The sequence below is a fragment of the Myzus persicae genome, unplaced genomic scaffold (assembly GCF_001856785.1).
Source record: "Myzus persicae strain clone G006 unplaced genomic scaffold, MPER_G0061.0, whole genome shotgun sequence".
NCBI classification, from domain to species: domain Eukaryota; kingdom Metazoa; phylum Arthropoda; class Insecta; order Hemiptera; family Aphididae; genus Myzus; species Myzus persicae.
Window position 1 is genome coordinate 151,479 of NW_019103670.1, and position 16,734 is coordinate 168,212.

At 27.2% G+C, this 16,734-nt stretch overlaps 1 protein-coding gene across 6 annotated transcripts in view; it reads right to left on the minus strand.

Annotated features, from left to right (window-relative positions):
* The window catches only part of LOC111035008 (leucine-rich repeat and immunoglobulin-like domain-containing nogo receptor-interacting protein 3), a 148,861-nt gene that overhangs the window by 76,375 nt on the left and 55,752 nt on the right, over positions 1-16,734 (minus strand). For 4 of the 6 annotated variants that reach the window (XM_022316481.1, XM_022316485.1, XM_022316480.1 and 1 more), the window contains one exon: positions 5,001-5,082. The gene's annotated coding sequence lies outside the window, so the exon portion shown is untranslated. Of the gene's footprint in view, positions 1-5,000; positions 5,083-8,912; positions 9,172-16,734 lie in introns of those variants that run through there. The other 2 variants (XM_022316484.1, XM_022316482.1) reach the window with 2 other exon arrangements.

A 16,734-nucleotide genomic window follows, 5' to 3' on the forward strand; every position in this document is an offset into this window, starting at 1 on the left:
CTTTTTAATAATATGCATTTAGGTCTAAATAATAATGTTTAAATATAAATAAAATAAATTACATAAAAATATATGTATATATACATATATGCAGTGGTATATTAAGTAGCAATACAACATACCTAGGTAAGTACATACAATTTAAATGACCTATAAAATCTTTTATTTGTTTGTTTATAAAATTAATGAAAATTGTCATCTAACATTGATTTTGAAGTAATTAAGCCGATTCATATAAAATTAAAATTGATAGTGACAATGCCATCGAAGCAAAATAAAGATCAATTAGAAAATGTAACAAAACGATACCTTTTGTAAATAATTAAAATGTCCGGGATGTGAAATGGTTTGTATGTCAAATGTTACTAAAACTGTAGTGAAACAGGATACGAAATAATATAGAGTGATACGAAAAAATTCAGATTTTTTTATAGAACAATATGAGAAACAACCAAAATAATTATTTTACGAGTTCGTTTTTGTTTGTTGTCATAACATTCATGGACGAGGGTATTCCCGCTATCGTGAAAAGGGATTTTAATTTCATTTACCACAGTAGTATTAGATATTTTCACCGCTTTTGAACCCACCACCACGACCGCTGTCTTTTTTTAAATTTTTAAATTTTCATTTTATTTTAGTTGTTCTTCGTACTCCGACTATAGTGTTATTATTGGTCCTGCCAACGTCACCGCTGAAAATACCTCTACCGCTCATATGAAAAAGGCGATATCAATTATGTCACGCAGGTTGTTTGGCCGTTGTGGTGGTAGGGATGGGCGTGGGATGAAAGCAAACTGTCCCTTGCCACCTACCACCACCCCGGTGGATAATTGACACTATGCATTACTATGGATTAAATTTACTGATGTTTTGTTGCACAAAAACCACTAACCACTGACAGAGGTCCACGATATTGTGTTATTGACTTCAGTGCGAGACAAAATGTTGTTGAAATTAAAACGTTTACCCTAAGGGACGGGCTGCTCGTTGTGTGGGTGGTAGAAAACCAGAGGGGAACCAATCAACCGAGCAAAGTTCGAACACTGTAGTATTCGCTGCTATCTAAATATATACCTCCCCGCCGTTAGTCAATGTTGGTGAAACTACCACACGACCTCATTGGTTTTAATTAGCGACGGGAACAATACGATGCAAATTTTGTGCAAGCCGTTACCACCACCTCTGCTACCACTTCGGCCGTCGCTGATCCGAATCCCCACAACCGATTTACCACCTTTGGGAATGGTCACCGGTTAATTGGCTTTCTGCTCAAAACCGAAATGCTCTTATTCGATTCGACTATATCCGACATTCAATGGGAATAAAATATTTTGAAATATTTTGAACACTTATTGATCCTCTGCAATGAAAAATGAATGACTAATAAGTATGTGCTACTCGTTTCAATCACCTCATTGTAGGGCATAATTAAATTAACATCTGAGGCACTTGTGGTGAATCATTAATTTTGATAATTTTTATTATATTTAAGAACTATAGCTTACTAAAGTATTTTCCGGATACTTTTGATATTTAACATTCCAGATTTATAATAGATATTCAAGAAAATTTGCAATTCACGATTCATAAGTTGTTTTTTAATGTGGAAATGTTAATATTATGTACCTCTGGAATAACATAACTTTATGGACAATTTCAATATATTACAATTATTATGATAGAACTAAAAATATATGATGCACTTGTATTATATTATTTTCCTTTCTTATAATTTTTCAAACTTAACTTGATAGTTATTTGAAAGCTACTAGGTAATTTAGTAATACTATATGTAAAATTAGTATAATTAAGTAATTGTTCTGGATACTGTATAAGAATAATGACTTTAAGTCTCATATAATAATATTCTGCGGAAAACTTTGTAACTACCTACCTAGTATAATACCGTGTTCTACTTACACATTATAGTAACCTGAATTTGCACTTTCATCAGATGTTTAAAGTTTAAGCAGTTTTCTTAACTTTGCGTTGGTATTCTATATTTGTGCTACCTAATGTAAAATAGTAATATAACTTTGTAACTTTTTTTTAACAGTCAATTGAATATTAAATTCATGGGGTATACATTTTAATACATAAAGGTGATTGGTGAATGGTTAAACAAACTATTATAAAATATATAATATTATGAAACTCATATAATAAGCTAATAAATTCCGTGTAAACCATGTTTTTATACTAATAATTAACAATTATTGGAATTAATTATAAATTTAAAATATTAATTAACTTTCTAGCTATCAAAAACATTACAAACTCACTTCAACCCCCCCCCCCCCAAAAAAAAAAAAATTAAATGTAAACATGCTATTAAGTTAGTATACTTTTCGTGAAATATTTTTTACTTTACATAACGATTTGATATTTCATATGAACAAAATGAAAAATATCATTATTCAACTGGAAAACTCTTAAATTGTTGGAAGGTACTCATATGAAAACTTGTTTGACATGTCGCAACATGTTTCAAACCTACATAATATTATATATACGCGGGATCACTCATTCACCCGTTTAAAAATATATTAAACACATTTCTTGTTATCCTTGAAATTGAATTTGAAAGTTTAAGCATGAAATTAAAATGTCACGTGGGAAGAACAACTTTAGAAAAGTGAGATTACTAATTCATTTATAATCCAATTACATGCGTTTTAAGAAAATTAATCTTGTTTGTTGAATACTAAATTGCATGTGTACACGGGAATTAAAAACTTTGGAAAGATTACAGTTAAATACACTTAATATATAATAACATATGCTTGTATATCAAAGTGTGCAAATATTTTTATGGTAATATATATATTTTTCATTATTGCGTACGGCATATTATTTTGAGTTTTCGATAGGTATATAAAATCTAGTTTTTAAGAATTATTTCAAAATAGGCATTCCATGCGAAATCAAAAAGGAAAAGTGTACACGATTCACAAGAAATGTTAGACAATTTTCTTTATAGTTACAAGATCAAATAATATTCTAAAAGTATAAGATTTGAAATGTTAACATAATATTTAAGTTTATTTTGAGACACAGAAAACTTTAAGAAGGTCGAGTATTTAATAAATATACTTCGACCATAGTTTGATTAATATTTTGGATGTTGTCAAGAAATTACAAAATATTGATCATACTATTTCTATACATTAATAAACAGCCCTCTTTATAGGACTACACAAAAACCTTGTTCTTAATATTTAATGCTGTAGTTGTATAATTTAATATTCATAGTGCTTATTGATAATCAATTATATTAAATTAATTTACACTAATTTAAAATGTTTTATGTCAACTACTTATAAAAGCGTAGGTATTTTTCACACTAAATGATATTTTTTATATCAGAAGTAGTCTATGTGAAAAACTTTTATTTATTATATTAATTATTTATTATTAATTTATATTATTTTTACGTGTTCTTCATGAACTAAATTTGTGTTAAGGTTTTTTTCAACTGTCTTAGTGTAAATATTTAATAGTTAAAACCAATAAAAATATATAAGTAAGTACTAAATTATTTGTCTAATTGATTTTGTTCGTGCATTTGAAATTTGAATAATATGTATTTAAATAACTTCAATAATTACCAATCAAGAACAGTTGAAGTACTTGTTAAAATTAATGGAAATGGCAATTATTAATGCATAGTCATATTCTATTAAATCAAATCAATACGAAATCGAAGAATTTAGTTGCTGAAATGCTTTAGGTAAAAGGTCCTTTAATAAGAGAAAAATCTAAGACATCTACTTTTAATTCTTTTAGACATTTCCGTCACTTTGAATGTATTACCAACCATTCGTAACCAAACCAGTAAGTCTATCAGATGAAGGTTTATCCGTTAGTGATTTTTGTGCGTTTCCCGAAATGAATGTGACGTTGATCCTTGTTTGAATTAACATTAAATTAAAAAGTAGTTTATTCTATGTATCGCATGTATTTTTACTTAACCTTCCGAAGTTCACATAATTTGGTTTCTTATTTGTGTAAATACTAATTTTTAATTGAGTATTTCACTTATTTTGATATGTTAATGATTTTTCAGATTTTTACTCATTGACAGGCGTTTTTAAGAACCGAGAAATTAACAAATGCTCTATGTATGAAGGTACCTACGTCTCATAATATGTATCTCACCGTTGGGTAGGTAATTAAACGATTGTGTTGAGTATCAATATTCAATGATTGGCTTCACAATCGTTTATAATAAACAATTTATTTTTATTTTAATTATAAAAGAAGAATTCGTTGTCTTATGAGCATCCAATTTTGTTACACATCATTGTTAAACCACTGTATTCAACTGAAATAAAATGTTAGGTTAAAATATATGAAGATAAAAACATTTTTAATTACTTATACACTCATTGGTTTGAATTATGTTCCTTGTGTATTTGCATATTATTTTAAATATTGTACAGGTACCTAACCAACTGTGTAAATGAATTAAAAATCGTTTATTTTATTCGATATTGTTAGTTGTTTATGGAATATTAAATCGATTTAAGATAATTTCATGATACAAGTTTATTGAAATAGACAATAAATAACAAAAGTTAGTATTGTATCTACTTATCAGGGTTTCCAAAGTTTAATCTTGTTGATTATTTTTACAACAAATAGCTTAGGTGTTAAGTTACTAATCTATAAACTTGAATCACAATATTGCCTTGAGATATGTTGTTATAGCATTTTCGCAGTCTACCTAGTAGTTTATCCTTCTTATTTGAAAGCGTAATATACCTCGTGGCAGATTTTGTCTCTGGATACACACAGCCCACCAGACCAACCATTATCGAAGACACGTGCAAGGGAGAGTGCTTTGATAAAATTGGTCGAGGCTTATCGAGATCTTGACACTTTCTAGTGAAATATTCAATGTAATACACGCAAACTTCCACAAAACGTATCACATAGTAATTTTAAAGATACCTTAAAATATTAGTTAGGTATAAGTTATTGTTTATTTTACTTACCAAGTTTTCAAATCCACGCATATAAAACACGAAATATGGTATCACATTTGTCCGCCCTGGTTTAATTAGCACTGAACTGCACCTGAAAATGGCACGAATTTAATTAATTCACACAGTCAACATATATGGAAGATAGACATAAACTAAGACATGTTGCTTTTGAAGGGTAAATGCAATTTATGACTTTATATATATTGCCGGGCCGGAAAAGTGGAAATTTCTCCATGTTAAATGAATTATAAGATAGACGAAATGCAATTATAATTACAAGTACTAAACACCTTACGTGGGTGTTATTTTAAAGTATGACAACATTATACGGTTTTAATATAACAGAATATCCAACAAAAGCACAATACTCAATGTTTTAAGATAATAAGCAATTTATGATTGCAATAATTTAATTATCTTTAACCAACTATTAATACATTTTTTTTCAATTTTATGAGTAATTTGTGTGTGATAACATAGATATTTTTAATTTCCATAGTAAACTAAATATAAAACAAATAAAAATATATTCATATTACAATATTATTATTGAAAACATAAATTAAAAAAGTTGAAAATTAAAGAATTTTGAAATAAATAGAATTGAATGTGACACTTTTTAAATTGTACTTTGTAGTTTGTACTTCTGTTAGTCCTTATATATTTTGAGTATTTTTGAGAAAATGTTTTGAATTTTTCTAAAATTAAAAATGAAACCAGTAATTTTGTATACCATAACAGTTTGGTTCTGAAAATAATAGCTATATTTATATACTTCAATTATATTTTTTTATCTTAATTGAAAATATTTTAAATCAAAGTAAATAGTTCCTTTTTTCAAGTCAGTATTGTAAAATTCTGTATTATAATACTGTGGTTTTGTTTTATTTTATAACATGTATGAAAAATATTGCAAATAAAACATGACACATTAATACATTTATTGTTATAGCATTTTTTTTTTTTATGACGCCAAGGATTTACCTGTTATATGAATTTAAAGTGTTCAGTCGTTTTAATGGTTAAATTATAGTCAACAGATATATATGTATATATTTAGAGTTTTCCATATTAAAAAAAAAATAATAATAATAATTTAAAATAACTAAAACAATATTATTTTATGACTTTTTTTTTGAAAATCATTGAAATAAACATTTTTTATTACACTTTTGTGAATTTATTCGAATATGAGTACACATTTAAAATATTTATACTACGTTTAAAATCAAAAATATAGTTTCCACTCGTCAAAAATAGACAATTCAAAAGCGAAATTAAGCCAGAAGATGAATACTGTACTTAGTTTTTATTCAAATACGTGATGATATGTGCAGTGTGCACCATAACGATAATGCGTTAAATATTACTTAGACAATAAACATTAATTATTATGTTTTCACAATTTTCAATGTATACTAGTATCATTCTTAGAAACTATAAATTATTCCATTAAGAATTGCCTGGATGCCTGTATTATCCTTATGTAAATCCAGTTTCTTAATAATGGACCTTAAAATTGAATGGTTAATGTGAATATGTGACGCTCACTTATTGTCATTGTGCTTACCCATTGTAATTGTTTCATAACACTACCTAATAACATTGCCGGAATTAGAAAATTGTATTTTATTCTGAATAATGTGCACAATACGAAGGTAAATTGCATATTTGCATATTATATTTAAGCTTAAATTGTACCCACATCAAAGTCTGAATTATATTCTGTTTATATTATGCCACGCTAATGCTAATATTACGATATTTTCTTTTCAATATATACGTCCGGCTTATAAAACTCTTAGAATATAATGATATAACTACCGTGCTTGCATTATTACCTATGTCTTGATAAAATGCTGAAAAAGTGTAACTGCATACAATTGATAAAAGATTATATTATAGTCGAGGCAAAGGGTTTGGGTGGAACATTCTATAGGGTTTTCGAAGTGTTGTATTTGTCTTGTTATGTTGAACTCGGAACGACAATGAATTATCGCATTTAAAAAACGAAGCCCAGCACTGCTCAATCGCATTATATAAAAAATCTTGTTGCTATAATATTTATCTTTACACTTGGGGAAACTACTGAGAATATCAAATTTAAAATTACTCGCTTGGAGTAAGAAGTGAATTAAATGCAAAACAATTACCGGGGAAGTTAATCTGCTGTACAGTATAGGTATTGTGCATACCTCGTCATTTAGTAGTTACTGTAATGCATGTGTTGAATTTCATTGTTGAAACACTGATAAATCATTGCATACGAAACACGGTTCTGAGAGGAAACGCTGTGTCAGAATATATTTCTAAGGATATTTTATACTTTAATTTTTTTAATTAATAATACCAATAGGCTGAACCAATTTTTTCCAAAACATCGCATATACTATATTATTTACTAAAACATAATGATTTTCAACTATTATACAATATTATAAACTATTATTATCAAATTAAAAGGTTGTACCAATGTATATGTACTATGCAACGGCATACATTTATTGGCTCATATTATATAAATACAATTATAAACTATTACACTATGACGGTCAAAAAATCGTTGCTAGAGCCAATTTTTTAGTGAAAAAAATTATATCCCCTTACAGAATAATTTTAAATTAATGTCAAATTCATATTGTTAAAATATATGAATATGAGTTTATGATGTAACTATATTTATGATTATTTTATTTTAATTGAGTTTTAAATTTATTTTATTAATGCTTTCAAATTTAATACAAACTTAAACTTAGTTCTATCATGTTCTTTGTTTATTCAATGTAATATTTAAAATTGTTTATGAACACTTTGAGTATTTAAAAAATGACTTTACTTCATTCAACTTAGCTCCTATGGTATTTCAAAGCGTTTATTATTAAATACTCTGAAATTTTAAATACTTAAAAAGTACCTTAACACAATACTGCAAGATAGAAATAGTGTAATGAGTAGTTGTTCAAAAGGGCCAGCAAATAAATAATTTGTCTTCACAATAAATTCTCATTAGAAATCTAAGTATGTATAGAACAATTTATTAATTATTAATATTAGTTTCATAAATGAAAAATTGATAGTTTATAAGTTTGTAGAGTTGGTTGTGTTTATATTCCTTCTAATTATCCAGTCCCGTTCTATGATACATCTTATACAAGTTCCTTTGGGAATCTAGTTGATACATATGACAATCAAAACTTTATTTTTCAATGTAACTTTAGCCTGTCTGCTATAAAATATATACGTAATTAATTATTATGTATATTCATCAAACTTTCGGCACTAGCATGCATATTATCCTCGTTATGATTGTATTTATAATTTTTGTTCTAGATTAATATTATTTTCAACTCATGTTTTCGTTGTTATACCTATGTCTAATATTTGTAAGTAATAGAATCAATTTAATATTACTGATGTTTATAATCCTGTGATTTTTGAAGATCGGTATCACGATATACATCATCTATTGGTTACAATTCAATCATTGAGCTTTTATAATTTCAGTTTTCACAATTTGATTTTGATTTCGGAAACCTAATAATAAGTGCACTCAAATTTTTTCCCTGTCAATAAATCAGTTGGATGAAATTTCTCAGTTTAATATAAATTTAGCTATCTACATACATATTTTATGGCATACCATCATGGTGTTGTAGAAATCGTTTCTAAACCAAATAAACATCACCACTAGTTTATGTTCAAGTAATATCGAAATTTGTGTACCGGAAGTTAAATAAATTGTAATTAAGAAAATATATCATATTAAATTATGACGTCATAAATTTATCAATGACAGTAAATTTAAACTGAACAGTATGTCATCAATGTTCAATGCTAAAACATAATATGTACTAACATATTATGTTTTCTTATTGATTTTATATATACGAAATAAAATCAATCTTTAGTTTCTATACTGACCAAAAAACACACATTTTATCCGTATTCGTCGTGTCAGTCTTGTAGTTGAACATTTTTGACTTGGGATTAAGGCGTGATCTTAAGTAGGTATTTCATAAAAGTTAACATTCGCACACAAGTATTTTCCTTTTTACTAGGAAGAAGAGTGTAAACAACTGGTATAACGTTTGAACAGCGTATAATATTTTGTGTTTATTATGTACTAAATCGTTATATATTATATTCGAAATAAATTACAAGTACCAACGCATAAGAGTCACTAAAATATAACTAATATTATCACAGCAGAATACACACTAATGTTATATGCATACAACACAATATATTGTTCACTAATCAGTATATGGGTATCTGCAAACAACTTAACGACAATACTAAAACGATAACTATGATGTGTAATAATTTATAACTGCTTATCTGCATGACATAGCGGTGGGATGTTCACATTTTATAGATTCCATATTCTATTGTTGATATTTTTCTATTTGCGATATTTTTTTTACCTCGGCGACATTATGCCATTGATTCGTCTACTATGTAGTATGATAAGTTGCACTTTTCAATTTTGACGTGGGTTCTATGTGTTGACTTTTCTAGGTCTGGTTTGCCATCTTGGTTTTTGAAGCACTTGATTGATGTCATATTTTCAAAGAGAAAAACTAATGCAAAATATAAGGCAGCACGTAGCCCACGGGATTAACGTAAATTTTCTTTGATTTGTGCAAAATAAAAGTGTAGGATAAAAAGTTAATTGGAAATAGTGAATCAAAATGTTGTTCTAATCCCAAAAACTTTTAGTATTTGGAACCAAAAAAAGTGGAGCTGAGAAAACAGATTATGTGAATTTGATCATCACTTATTAGTGTTACCTAATAATAAAGAAGTTATTATAATTATTATAACTAACTCGTTGATGATAACTCTGTAAACAGACCTTAAATATTTCAAAAAAAAAAAAATTGCAATAATTTCTTTGATGAATTATTCATCTATTTCGCAACACGTTTTTTATGATATCCGAGCAATTTTTTTTAATGATATTGACCTTGAATTTGGTCTGTCAAAATGTTTATTGATAGTAAGCCAGTTAAACCGAATAGACCATCTGATAAATTTATATATTATTCTACGCAAAGTTCAGAATTATCTTATCCATTACAGCGTATATTTCGAAAATCTATGCATGAAAGTGATCATACTAAACTATTTAAGCGTAGCATTGTTTTTTAGTACTGCCTAAGGGTAATAGCAAAAACAAATAGAGGTAGTGCATACGATTTAACTTGATTTCACAGAATTATTTTGAAATAAAATAAAAGTGAAAATTAATATGTAAACATTGTTTGTAGATTTAATAATCGTATAAACTACTATAATAATTAAACTAGTTTTTTTTATGAATTGTACATTTATTAAGTTCTAAGAACAAATAATATTAACCACAGTGGCACAGTTAGCGTTTATTATTGGTGTGATAATAATTTAGTTATGATAGTATTTATCATAAATTCATTTTTTTTAATGGTATCTTCGCAAAACATTAACTAATAAAGATGATAATCAAGTATATACATAATATTATAAAATATGGATCTTGTTTAAATATATATTAAATTAAATTGTATTAAATTTTTTTTTCTATTTTTGTTAATGGTATCTAACATGCAAATTGTTGTCGGCGATCTAAAACTACTTTAAGTCATTAAAAATGCCAATTATATTCTTCAGCCTCTTTGTGAAATTAATTATACATAAATATTCATGATCGGTTCGTAGTGTCTTAATTACGTTAGTTACAAAATGTAAATTAGCTTCTTTACGCGGTCAAGATCTCCAATATCTTCTTTAAGGAGAAAGAAGGGTAATGCAATAATATACTATACAATTATATCTTAAGTCGTTTTATACATTTAAATATTTAATAAACCATTCTAGTTACCTCTTAAGTATAACATGCAATCCAATAGACCTAAATTGGTTCAATGACTAATAATATAAATATATTTCAGAACACACGTGTACTTTTGAATATACCGCTGTCTGGAATGTCCCAAAAAAAGTCCACCAAGACATTATCTGTGATACGTACAATGTAACTGTCATCCATTTTCGTATTTATATATTAATTTCCAATCCTCACAATGTTGGAGTCTTATGATTAGCAAGTACCATATTATTATGTAGTTCCATGTTCATTTCGTGTATTTCATATTTTATTAACTAAATCTGTAAGTATTTAGAACTATAATCATAATTTGTAGAACTTTAGTGCTCATTGCACATCGATAAAGTGCTTTAACTATTTTCAAGTTCACGAATTTGGAACAATCCTAATAATATTAGGAGTAACATATTAACGTAATATTCTGTTGTTTGACCTAATATTTTAACATTATTTAATAATTTGTTTAACATTTTCGGTGTTCACCTCTTGAGGGTGTACGTTAGTGTGCAATACAGATAAAAGAAGACAACCACCAACAACACTGTTTTGTTTGTTAATTTTTTGTTAGTTAGATTTTATTTGAAAATTAATTTATTGGAATTTGAGATATCTATATACCCATGTCTCTTAAGTCGTTTGGGTGTGTTTCTTTTGTTGATACGGTTAGATGCTAAGCGCTTAATGAGAGGGTCCTGATAATAGCTGGGGTGGTTACACGTTTTTTTTTGTCGTGTAGCTGAAAGGTGGCTTCAGAAATAATATTAATATGTAGGTCGGAATAAAGCCGTGAAGCTAACATAAGATAACAGAAAAACACCAAAGACCACTCTTTATAGTGTGTAATATATTATATAATATACAAAATAACAAACAAAAAAGTGACTGTTTCTGCAGGTTAAATGGATCACCCAACATAATATGAAGTATTAAAGATACTTGCATAACCATCAGTTATAAAAAAAAAAAATGTCTCCCTTGACTCAAATCTGCTTTTAATTTTATAAACTACGTGTAACTTTGGTATTGATAGAAGAGACTATTATAGAGGGTTTAAAAGTGCTAACGAGACTGATTTAATGAAAATGCATGTTCAGAGAAAAACGAACAATAGGCTTTACTGAATTGAATAAAAGTAGCACGCATTGTAAATTTATTTTTTCTTATTAAAGATATATAGGTATCACAGTGAAAAGACAGTTACTATTACAAAGTTAATAAAAGCTTAAAAATGTGCAACTATAATCTTCATTTATTTTTGGAATGATAGAATTAAAATTTGCTACAAAAAAGTGAGATATATCGTAGTAGTCGAGTGGGCTATTGAGCTGGGTTTTTAAATTTGAAATCGGCAATCAGTCATTGTATTTAAAAAACGGATCTGTGTATGACTCGGTTAAAACCCAACTATTTTGTATGAACAATTTTTGATTTAAATATAATTTACAATAAAATTATAATATAAGTAAATTATTTTAAACTGTGATTTTTTTCCACTCATCTAAGCAGCTATGTTTTTCTCACTTGATTTTTCTCATATATTTTCATATTGATTGTAAATCTTATCTAAAATGAGTAACAATAAAAAAGGCAGTTCGTATTTTTAAGCAAGGATATTAAGCTTATAAACAATTATAAATTGTAAAGTATACTCTTTTAAAATTAAAATATGAAAAATATTTCACTAAACAAATTTTTTTCTCATCTTTAATAGCTATTGAATTACCTCTAGTATATTATATATTATATATCTAAATTTATTTATTAATTCTTTTAATTATTGTGAATATATTTTGAATCTCTTTTTTTCATTCTTGAAATTTATAAAAACCGGGTTACCCGATTGTCGTTGCATCTGTTTCATTTAAATATGTAGCGAACATTTTTTAATTTTTGGACGATCGATTGAAGACACACTTTATATTTCAGCACTACAATATATCTTAAATAAAAATACTCAACACTTCATTACACAATTTACGTATTATTATTATGAATGTACGACGTATGTACTTGTATAATCTATCATCGGAGTATATAAAAAAAAATATATTATTGTGAAATTATGATGATTAACTTTGATAATATGTGATAATAACTTTTGTCAATATTATTATTTTTTTTTAAATCCATGCATAAATTCTAGAAATAACTATAAAAATAACCGAATCAAAAATAATTAAATGTTGCCTAAATGTTTATCCAATTACACAATTTAGTTAAAATTAATTATAATTAATAATTAATAATCTTGATGGTTACGTAACTTATATATTAAATTCATTATTTTTATTATTTTATGATTTTGAGGTCGTACATTTTGATAACATTTTAAAAGTATAACATTGTTTAATATGTTACCATCGTTTATTTTAATGTGTTTGAATGATGAAAGTCAAAATAAAACATATTTACATGTATGTGTTGTTTTTTTTTTTTTAGTCTCTAAAAGTTTTATGGCAAATTATTTCGAACACCAAAACGGGATACAAGAGGAAAATCATTAATGAATATTAAACGAATTAAATTTTAGTTTTATTTTTAATTCGTGACATTTTTATGTACCTACTAATATGTATGTATATTGTGTACCTACCTTGACAAACATACATTATTAACAAGCCAATGGTCACGTCATCGAGGCTTTTTCTTTAATAAAAAAAAAAAAAAAATACATTATTATGGGCACCTACCTACTTATTGTATATATTTAAATATTAATTTTTCAATAAATTATTGTTATCTATAATCGGTCTACGCTAATATAATAACAATAACAGGCAGCTAGTATATATTCTCATAGGAATGTCGTTCAAATTTCTCTTGAATATATTTTCCAGCAGAAATTCATTAGTTTTCGCCAAGAGAATTATCTGCCGTCCATTACATCTAGTATGAATAAATTGTATACCCAACGATGAAAATTACATCATAATTACCCGGAAAGTCATAAGTAAACTTTCTCTATGAATGAATTTACATTAAACCATCTACAATATATATCTATATAAATAAAGTCATTGTATAAACACCATCTATTATTCACATTCTTGTATATATTATATTATGTACATTTAATTATCAGATTAATCATACAATTATCGCATTAATAAAAAAAAAAAACAAAATTATAACGAATACCTACAGTATTTTATTTCTGTTCCACGATAACTTCAAAAGTTATCTTTCGTAGTATGCCTACGCAGTACCTAAATACTAAATGATATTATAATGACCGCGAACTTTGCCAAATAGCTATTCACAATTTAAATATAACAAAATGCTTATGATACAACTTATACACGCCTATATTACTGTACTCGGATTCATATTTGTTTCGCTACAAGTTGTCGAAGTTGAATAAATAGGAAAATAGCTGAATTATCTACTACGATAGGTATGCTTGTTCAAAATAAATTACGTTAATCATTATTGTTTATTTTATTTTAATTCCACGTCTGACGCGCGTTTATTATAAGTACTTAATAAATTTAATATTAACACATTAATAATATTATAATATTATGGTCTTATTGCCATTTATGTTCGTGTACGCATATATGAAGGTAGGTATGTATCGATGTGTGCATGCGTGTACGTACACATAAATGCGTGTAGTCGATGAAAAAACTTCCCAACTCAAAATATGTCCGTAGTGGAATCAGTTTTTAGTGTTCTTATTTATCGAACAAAAAAATGTTTGAATAATGTACAGCGCACATATTATACCTACATCTCTCGCTGACCGTTTTACTACACGACAAACTGTTAGTCGTCAGAGATAGTATATAGTAAATAATGATAGGTGAGATGGGGACGGGGTGAGGTCTATCGATCTAACAGACAGAAATTTAATCAGCAAGTTTTCCGACCGGCGGCGGCGTCAGTGGTTGATGGTGCGGAGGTGGTGGTGGTGACGATGGTGGTGCCGGTAGTGGTAGTCCAATGGTAGTGCGGTTTTGGCGCGCTTTAATGCGCCGAAATATCGGTTAAGTCTCGGCCAGCCATAAAAAGGGGCTAAATGAAAAATGACCTCTATAGTCACCCGTTCTCCTGTAAACCCACCGTTAATCCGATTTCTCGTTGGTCCGTCACCATAAAATTTTTTTATTTATATTATCACATCCGTGAAACTCAAAACATAACCGAACACACCCACATGTGTCCAATACGATCACTTTCCACATTAAACCTAAACCAGATAAATATTTGTTTCCTCTCTTTTACCCTCCCCCCCCCTCTTTATCATCACTATTAAAAGCGTGTTTATTGTCTGTTGATATTGCGGTACGTTTTTACGGCGGAAGATATGATATTATTTTTATTAAGCTGCCTTTAAATTTTTCGACAGAATCGAAATGAGTGCCGTTAACAGACGCATTTACTATTAACGGTCACGCCACGCCGAAAATCACTAGATCTCGGTAGACAGTGCAAAGGAGTTATAGAAACGCCAGTACAAACAATATTATTATGTAAGTCGTTAAAACAAATGAAAAAATGTATTTCGTAGATATATTGAATCAAATATGGTACATTCTCGGCCGTAGAACTGAAATTCCTACAATACTAACAACTAACTCAACGTTGAGATATTAAAAAGTTTTGACATTAAGAGTAAATATTATACAATAATTTAATGAAAATAGTAAAACCTCAGTAATATACGTAGGTTCTTACCATAAATTAAATTATTTTTTATCAGTAAATCAGCATAATATAATAATAATAATAATACAATGTAATACAAAATACTGAATTTTTTTTTATCAAAATAAATGTAATATTTTCTTAACCGCTAATAATAATATAAAAATGTGTTTTTATTAATATATTACTATCATTAATCAATAAGAAAATACTATTTTGTTAATAATAATAAGACGTGAGGAATAATCTTTTAGATTTCTTTCTTTTATCGAGACAATTTATTTATTATCTTTTATCATAATTAAGATGTAATTAAGTCATCATTACCATTTGTCCATTTGCCTATATATGTATATAATATATAATATAAAAACAAATACATTATGTTACAAAGTAAGCCAAACGTTTATTTAAATTTAAAGTTATTGAAATCCTGAAATAAAGTTAATAAATTATTTTTATTTTTATAGATAGTGTTTACTTTTATGTTGACACAGTTTTTAAATTTATTTATCATACAATTAACATACAGAACATATCTCTTCCCGCAATGCAGTTCAAAATTAATAATTGTATTTGTTTTGTTATTGGAGAGTTTATTTAGGACTAGGTGTTTCCAGAAAATGTAATACTAAATAATAAATAATAAGAATAATACGTAATCTAATTCCAAAAAAAAAAAAAAAATATTCAAATGATATAATTTAAAAAAAAACGTACTTATCTAGTTAACACTCATAGTTTTTATATAATATTATTGATACTAAATTAATTGTGTTTTTATTTACATTGAAAAATATAAATTAAATGTGAACAATAAATTGTTTTACCTACAAAATAGATACACCATGGCACAACAAAATATTGAAGGAAATTGAATTGCCATCTAAACCGATGATTTGATCAAAATATGATTTCTATTAGATACCTATTTAAAAACCATAAAATATTTTAATGTAAAAATTGTACATAGAAACCGGATCCTAATTTATTTACGGAAGAATCGAGAATACAGAGTAATAGTTTGATAACTACTACAAAAGAAGGAAGGATAAAAATAATGAATATAAATATTATCATGAAGTACAAACAAGGTGGCTGGATGACCGTTTACGATACCTGGTAATGATAACCACGTAATAAAATCTTATGGTTATCATAGACCTTGTACTAAGTATAAATTTTTCGGTGGTTATGGGTCCACTTGTTATATTATAAATTATAGGTTTA